General features: G+C 39.7%; 1 protein-coding gene across 4 annotated transcripts in view; it reads right to left on the minus strand.

The window, feature by feature from the left end:
• Positions 1–8,121, minus strand: part of CTCF (CCCTC-binding factor (zinc finger protein)) — a 38,192-nt gene extending 30,071 nt beyond the window's left edge. Inside the window, exons 1-3 of one of the 4 annotated variants that reach the window (XM_015567845.1) lie at positions 8,098–8,120; positions 6,585–6,701; positions 5,186–5,297 (exon numbers count right to left, since the gene is read on the minus strand). The gene's annotated coding sequence lies outside the window, so the exon portion shown is untranslated. Of the gene's footprint in view, positions 1–5,185; positions 5,298–6,485; positions 6,545–6,584; positions 6,702–8,097 lie in introns of those variants that run through there. The other 3 variants (XM_015567849.1, XM_015567846.1, XM_015567848.1) reach the window with 3 other exon arrangements.

The raw sequence follows: 8,121 nt of genomic DNA on the forward strand, positions 1-8,121 counted from the left end.
ACAGAGAGGAATGTAGAGGGGTAGAGAGTTAGAAACATCGATGAGAGAGAAACATCGATCAGCTGCCTCCTGAACATCTCCTACTGGGGATGTGCCCGCAACCAAGGTGCATGCCCTTGACTGGAATCGAACCTGGGACCTTTCAGTCCGCAGCCCAACGCTCTACCCACTGAGCCAAACCGGTTTCAGCTGAAATCAGTTTTTTAAAAAAATATTAAAAATCCTGCCATGTAAAAATAAAAGCTAATTGAATACACTAATTTTTTAAGACATTAAGATTTAGTAATTCTTCACCAAAAGGTGCCTGATGCTAGTCACACAGATACGAATTTCCCTTTTAATTACTTGGTACTGTAGTGGAGGTCCTAACTGCACAGGGCTTAGTTCTCAGGAAGCTCATCTGGCAGGGAGACAGATAAAACAAATAGCAGCTATACAGTGTGATGACTGCTGTAACAGAGGTTAACAGACTTCCCATACCCTGGCCCTGGCACAAAGGATGGCTTAAATGAGTGAAGGAGGGCTTTAAGGAGAAGAATTATTAAAGCTGGATTTTCAAGAGTGAGAGGATCCTGCCAGGCAAACTATAGTAAGAGAGGAGCATTCTAGCAGGGATATAGCATATGGGGAAATTTAAATATGTAAGGAATTAGACCAACTTTGTGCAAAAATATTCAACATAACAAATGGAAATGTACTAAACCATCTCAAGGTTATTATTGTAACCTGGTTACAGAGGCCATGTTCAAAAATCCTGCCATGTAAAAATAAAAGCTAACTGAATTATAATTATAATTCATAGAACATCTAACAGGCACCTCCATGGATTTTGGGGCACATTCTACCTAAGCACTGTTTCAGAATCACCTGGTGAACTTTAAAATACATAGATCCCAGAGATTCTGATTCAATAGCTCTGGTGTAGAAGAGACTTTAATATATACATATAAGCCCATAACCTCGGCATGTGCCCTGACTGGGAATTGAACCATGACCGCCTGGTTCCTAGGTAGATGCTCATCCACTGAGCCATGCCAGCCGGGCTGGATGAGACCTTTTAAAGAGTCCTCAAGAGCCCTAGCAGGCTTGGCTCGGTGGATAGAGCAATGGCCTGGGGACCAAAGGATCCCGGGTTCGATTCCAGGCAAGGGCACATGCATGAGTTGTGGGCTCTATCCCAAGTAGGGGAAGTGCAAGAGGCAGCCGACCTGTGTTTCTCTCTCATTGTGAATGTTTCTCTCTCTCTTTCCTTCTCCCTTCCGCTCTGAAATCAATAAAAATACATATTAAAAAAAAGTCCCCAAGAGATTCTGATATAGAATCTTTGCTGACTATGGCTTGGAAGTGACTGACCTAGAATAGTTATTCATCCTAAATGCAGGTCTACAAAAATATAAGCTACTCAAATATGCACTGTTTTCTACTATGAGAATGTTTGATTCATTCTTTAATACAAAGAACTGTTTTATTTATTTAGAAATACAAATGATTCCCATATAAGCAAAAATGAAATGTATAATTTAATAAGGAAGTTCTAAGGTTTAACCTCTATTATGTGTACTATCAGTATCAAAAGCTCTCTCTAGATTGTATGGGACAAGGTCAATGCATCACAGAAGGTAAAAAAGTAAAAGATAGAAATGGACATACACAATAACCAAGTGAACTCATGGTTTGCAATGTGTATCAATGACCATGTGGCCGCTGCTCTAGTATTTCTATAACCCAGTACTCACTCATGAAGGCTACTTGGTAAAAACCAAATCATTTTTATTTGGTAAATGGGGTCCCCTATAAGGTCAATCTTAAATTAGAAGCTAACAGCTTAAATTCAACAATGCACACGTGTACCAAAGGCATAATAAGAGTAATAATAAATGTCAATATAATGCCTTTGAACAAAGTTCAAATTATGGAAACAATCTGCCAACTTGGCTGCTCCTTAGAAATATGAAAACAAATATAGGAAAAAAGGAAACATAGGTAATAGCTTAACCAAGATATTGGGGGGGAGGGTACAGGCAAATTACATATTTATAAATACCTAAAAGACACAACAAGGAGAGGAGACGAAGCAAAGATCCTGTCTAACAAGAGACCAAAAAGACAAAAGAATTATTTTAAAAATTTATTCCCAAGAAGAAACCAAGTCACTATTACGTTACAGTCTCAACATATACTTATAACAAAAATGTTAAATAGTAGAAAGTTACAAGTACAAAACAGAAACACGAGATATATTAAAAACAATTAGAGTATCCTATTGTTATAGAATAGTTCTGCACCATACCATATCTCTGTGAATGTAAAATAGTTTGTACCTGCTTTACCATATGTGATAGTGACTATTCTATGCCAGAGTTTTGTTATACCAGAGTTTATGTAAACAAATAAAAAGTAGTGGGCTGAAATAATTTTGACATTTCAGAGGTCCAACTGGACTACACTAAAAATAAAGGTGCTATCCAACACCAGCCCTCCCAAGGATGGTCTGTTCTTATCCCAGGAAAATTACTAAAGGATTCTGAAAAAGTCCTGGGTTATCCAAAAAGAGATGAATAAGCTCAAAGTCCTAACAGCCTTGGTATTAGATTCCAAGCTTTAATATTAGCGACTGCTAGAGCCTAGTAATGCATTATACATGGATAAACTTTAAAGTTGGTGAAGGCATTAAAAAAAAAAATTCTGACAAATACATATAAAAACCCCAATGTGTGCCAGTGAACAGGTGTACTATATTTGAGAGCAGTAAAGTACAATCTCCATGTTTTTCTAAAGATATGTTTTCTAAACATATATTGATATGTTTCTCTGTCAAAAGATTTAAAAATCTGAATCCATCTACACTAATAAAAGAGAAACATGGTAAATGGTGTAGACGGCTACCCTTTTCATTGGCTAATCAGCGAGATATGCAAATTAACTGTCAGCCAAGATGGCAGCCGGCAGCCAGGCAGCTTGAAACTAACATGAGGCTTGCTTGCTTCAGTGACTAGGAAAGTTGGAGGAAACCAAAGTCCCGCCTGTGGCTGCAGGCCTCTGAGTGGCAGTTTAAGAAACATGGTAACAAAACCCCAGGACCTTCAGCCAGCAGATTCGCAACATTGTATGCAAAGGCCAGAAACCTACTTTCAGCCATGGAGGCCTAAGAGCTGGAGCCAAGCCTCAAGCTAAAGCTGGCCCAGAATTAAAAAAAAGAAAAAAGAAAAAAAGGAGCAGTTGGGAACTTCAGTCACTCCCAGCCTGAAAACAGCCCTCAGCCCCTCACCCAGACTGGCCAGGCACCCCAGTGGGGACCCCCACCCTGAAGGGTGTATGACCAGCTGCAAACAGCCATCATCCCCTCACCCAGGCTGGCCAGGCCCCCCAGTGGGGACCCCCACCCTGATCCAGGACACCCTTCAGGGCAAACCAGCCGGCCCCCACCCATGCACCATGCCTCTACCCTATATAGTAAAAGGGTAATATGCCTCCCAGCACCGGGATCAGCGGAGCTGAAAGGCCTCCCAGCACCGGGATCAGCGTGACAGGGGGCAAAGCCCAAACCCCCTGATGGCCCTGCGGCTCTGTGTGTGACAGGGGGCGGGGCCACAACCTCCCTATCCATCCTGCTCTGTTTGTGACAGGGGAAAGCACCCCAACCCCCTGATCAGCCCTGCTCTGTGCCTGATAGGGGGGAGCTTCCCCTCCTCCAACAGGCCCTGCTCTGTGTGTGACGGGGTAGAGCCATAACCTCCCCATCGGCCCTGCCCTGAGTGTGAGTGGCGAACTCCCCAATCGGCCCTGCTCTGAGCCCGACCAGGGGCTGCACCTAGGGATTGGGCCTGCCCTCTGCCACCCGGGAGCAGGCCTAAGCCAGCAGGTCATTATCTCCTGAGGGGTCCCAGACTGCGAGAGGGTACAGGCCAGGCTGAGGAACCCCCCTCCCTCCCGAGTGCACAAATTTTTGTGCACCGGGCCTCTAGTTTTTTATTTTGTTCTGACTACTGTTTTAATGTTTAATTTTATTCCCTAGGCCAGTGATGGCGAACCTTTTGAAAAAAACAAAACAAAAAAACCCTAACTTAACTCTGGTGCCGTGTCACATATAAAAATTTTTTGATATTTGCAACCATAGTAAAACAAAGACTTATATTTTTGGTATTTATTTTATATATTTAAATGCCATTTAACAAAGAAAAATCAACCAAAAAAATGAGTTCGTGTGTTACCTCTGACATGCGTGTAAGAGGTTCGCCATCACTACCTTAGGCATTCATTCATTCAAACTTACTGAGCTCTTGTTATGTGCCAGGTTTTTATTTGGGTTTTTCTTTACTTTTATTCCTTAACAATTTCTTTTTTTGTATTGCATTTTTTAAATAACCTCTCAAAGTATGATCAAACACATTACAAGTATTCAGTAAGTACTGCAGATATCTAAATATCTGGATTGATCCAACTCACATCATTTCAGAGAAAGTCACTTTGGTATGTCTAGAACCAATTAGGTTCAAATATAAAACCTATATTCAAAGAGTAGGCATTATCACTATAGATCATGTAATTTTTAAATACCACTTACATTAAGAGGAACATAAGTAACATTAGCAAAACACATAAAAGTTAAGAATAGATGCTGTTGAATAATCTTAGAAACTGCAAGGTCCATAGCTTAGAATTTAGCCATTTTATTTTTATTTTACTTATCAAAGTGTGTGGGGGGATCTATATAAATTATTAATTATGCTTGAGTTAATCTGTTGTGTTTTCAAAATTGTTTTATAGAATTTGTTTTATAGTTTAGACCTGATTTTGTTCATTCTTCCTCTTTTGACAATATTTCTCACTTGGTCTAGCTATCCAGAACTGCCTATCAACTGTGCTGAGCTCTTGCGCATGTCGCACGTGTGTAGGAACACGCATGTAAGCGAACAAGCACCATTTAATATAATTTAACATCTACATTTCACAGGAGGATTCTATGGGGAAAATTAAAGAGCTGGATGATAGAGCTGTTCTATAGCTCAAAAGTATTGCTTCTCAAAGGTTTCTACTGCAGTACCTATACAAAGAACACTTCCCACCACCAGCCATTCATGCCCCATTTTGATGACCTGTGTAATCTTAGACAAGTCTTACAGAGTGCATATCTGTTCGTAAAGTATATACCTATTTCAAAATAAAAAATATTTTAATTACTTACCAGTTAAATTACTCAACTCACCGGCCCCTCAATGAGCACAACTGAAGCTCCAAGAAGACGGGTCATGCTTATCTTGTAGCTTCAAGTACCCAGGAATCATACACTTTGTACCCTAAGGGTATTTATATCCCAGTTTGAGAAACAGGGATCAAACTAGTCACAGCACTTAAAAGTGACCAACATGTTTCTACAACCCCATTCCCCAAACTATTTAGTTTAGTTTTCTCAATAGCTTTTCAAATCAGTCTTGTTTTTCTTTTCAGCAGTTCATTAGTATGTATTTTGTATCAACACTTCTAAAGGAACCTGTAGAGTATAAGTTATTTCTGGAACGACAGAAAACCAGCACAAAGAACTTGTCCTTCCCATCTCATGGACGTACCAAGACGCCCACTTGGAAAATAGAGATCTGAAGATTAGTAGAGCTTTCATTCCCTTCTTCCTCTCTATATGCTTCAGGCATAGTTTGTAAGAAAAATCTTAGTAGTCACTTAGATGATTTATTCATATGTTCACCTAATTTCAGCATTTGTAATTCCACCTCTACACTCCTTTTGCCACTACATAAGTGAAATGAAACAATTTTCACATTTTCTAGGGGATAAGAAAGAAGTGCTTTCTGGTAGCCTGAGAAGACAGAATTTTCACACCCAACACCTTACGTTTGTTGTTTATGAGATCCAAAGCCTAGTAGATCCTGACTTTGTGAGAAGCCTGTTTTAAGTTCCCTCTGATGTCTATTATATTTTATAGCAGAAAGTGTAGGCACAATAAATTTTAAGTGACCCTTTCAAATTTTAAGAAAAAAGATGATAATTGATAACAACTATAACTAATACTCTGATGTAAGCATGGGTCATTAGCTAGGCTAACTCAATTAGGACGATTTTTATCCAGGATACCAAATTCCCCAAGAACAGGAGTCCATCTGTTTGTTCCTCTTCAAAATTACAAATTTCCGCAACAGACTCTTGAAGTCATTTACCAAGACTTCAACTAATACTGTCAAAAAATATATATTCCAAAGTTTTCTACAGCAAAGCAGCCACCATTTCCTGTTCTTTTTTCTATGTAGTCCTAAAATGAAACTTAATGCTTTACCACATTCTCAACTCTGAGAATACCCTATAATTAATGTTATTCTCTCACAAGTGAGAGAATAGTTTTCTAGTTAACCTTTCTATGTAGGCATAGAAAGGTTAAGTAACTTGCCCAGTGTCATCCAGCTAGTATATGGTAGTACAGAGTTTCAAACTGAGGACTTTCTGACCATAAAGCCTGTATGCCCTCAACCACTCACCCTCTTGTGTCTCCTATACCCAAGAATGGTCCAGCAAATCCTCCAACCCAAGGAGGGTTTTATTACTTCTATTTTTAAGACCAAGAAATGGAAGTATACCTCTCCGTGGCTGCAAAGTCAGTTTGAAAAGGAAAAACAGAATCCAGCTCTCAAGCCCTTGGTCAGCAGTCTGTCCACTAGTGCATCTTGTTCTTTGGCCCCGGGTCCGTGACCATTCTAAAACAGAAGCATAAGTCATTTTTATGAATACTAAATACACACAAATGCACATACAATATGAAAAACAAACTTAGGACAAGATGAAGACTGATAAAATGTCATCTTATTAATTGGCCCATTCCATAAATATCTTAAGCCAATAATAAAACACTCAGTGCTTTTTTAGACATTTGCTAAAATATATAAAGGACTAAAGGTTTGTGGTTATCAAAATAACCCCTCAGCCCTAGCTGGTTTGGCTCAGTGGATAGAGCGTCAGACTGTGGACTCAAGGATCCTGGGTCTGATTCTGGTCAAGGGCACATGCCTGGGTTGCAGGCTCCACCCCCGAGTAGGGGGCAGGCAGGAGGCAGCTAATCAACTCTCATCATTGATGTTTTTATCTCTCTCCCTCTCCCTTCCTCTCTGAAATCAATAAAAATGTATTTAAAAATAAAAAAGAAAAGCTTCAGGCAGTGGTAGAGTGGAACTTACCTTCAAGGGGGAAGGGGTTTGGGGGGATTCCCAAGTGAAATAAAAAGAGCTAAATTTGAATGAACAGTTTTCAAAGAACTTAGCGTAAGAGGTATAACCGAGGGAATCTAACTCATAATTAACTACAGCCCACAAAACTAGGCTGATATCTTTCTCAGATGAACCTGAAGTCTTCTCTGTTGAGAAGCAACTTAAAACATAGAGGACTAGTGTTTTTAGTTTAAGAAACTTTTGTATTGGAGTCCATACACTGTCAAAGGGAATGAGGATTTATGCCCCTGAATATTCTAAGGGCAACAAAAAATGAAGACTGTGTGTGGAAAAAAAATCACTGTTCTTGAGGTGTATGTCAGCAGTCTGTATACCATACCACATTTTTGCACCCAAATACTAATCACTGACAAAATGCATAAAGATACTGCCAGGGAGCCTGGCTGGTGTGGTTCAGCGGGTAGGGTTTCAGCCTGTGCACCAAAGGGTTGCAGGTTCCATCTCCAGCACCAGTCCTGGTGTGGGCAACCAACTGATGGGTCTCTCACATCAATGTTTCTCTCTCTCTTCCCCTCTCCCTAAAAAATCAATGGAGGAACAACAACAACAAAAAAGATACTGCCAGGGAAGATCAAGTTTACGGATGTTTGAAATATGGCATGCCAAATCTATATATATAGTTATGATTCATGGTCTGCAAAGTCATCGTTACTTGCCATTATTACTTCTTAAACCTGTATGCTCTTTTTCAAATACTAAATTATGACAATTCTTAGTTGTTTGAAGGAGGACCTAATTTTTGGCAAAAGAGCCTAAAGTCATCTGGAATCAAGATAGGTAAGTAAGGTAGATAAGTGGTTAACTAGGTTCCTGGTTTTAAAAATAAAATGGAGCTTATAAAGTAGATGATATGGAGTGAATTTAATACCAGCAACACCTCTGAAGCAAAAAA

The sequence above is a fragment of the Myotis davidii genome, unplaced genomic scaffold, assembly GCF_000327345.1.
Source record: "Myotis davidii unplaced genomic scaffold, ASM32734v1 scaffold243, whole genome shotgun sequence".
Lineage (NCBI taxonomy): Eukaryota > Metazoa > Chordata > Mammalia > Chiroptera > Vespertilionidae > Myotis > Myotis davidii.